Raw genomic sequence first — 658 nt, forward strand, 5'->3', positions numbered from 1 at the left:
GGAAATAAAACTTTTGCTGCTTTTACTGGTGCTACACCATAGATTCTGCACATTGTGTAGGGTGGGACTGTTTTTCAGAGACACAGCATACAGGGGCTCTACTCTGGAGTAAGGGGATGGATATGTGTGGTGCTGTGTTAAGACTTTGAGTTTTGGATTCCAGCCACATTCCAAAGAAAAAATGCAGGGGAGTTGTGGTACACAGCAAGCTAACTGCCCTTACTATACTGTAAGGGCTGCCTCAACAGCAGGGGATGTGAGATCCCCTGTCTGTGGATGAAAGATTGGGGTGGCACCATTTTCCCCCAACACCAACATGGTTGGTCTTCAGAAAGCAGCACACCAACCCCCAGTGGAGGTAGGAACCACTTACATCAAACCTCACCGCCCTGTGCCTGGCAACTGCTTATTTACGGGGGCACGACTGACTCTGAGCCAATACAGCAGGCCTCCCCTCCAGAAGACAGGCACAGACAGCACCCAGAAAGCACCAAGTGTACTGAAAATCACGTGCTTCAAAACAACACTTGCAGGTCTGGTGGAAATAGGGCCAGGCTTACTTTTTTTTTCTTTCTTTCTTCTTTTTTTTTCTTCTGGAATCAGGTTCATAGTTTCTTACTTGTTTTTTTTTTTTTTTTTCATTTCCTTCTCTCTCTCT

The sequence above is a fragment of the Panthera uncia genome, chromosome D1 (assembly GCF_023721935.1).
Source record: "Panthera uncia isolate 11264 chromosome D1, Puncia_PCG_1.0, whole genome shotgun sequence".
Classification (NCBI taxonomy): domain Eukaryota; kingdom Metazoa; phylum Chordata; class Mammalia; order Carnivora; family Felidae; genus Panthera; species Panthera uncia.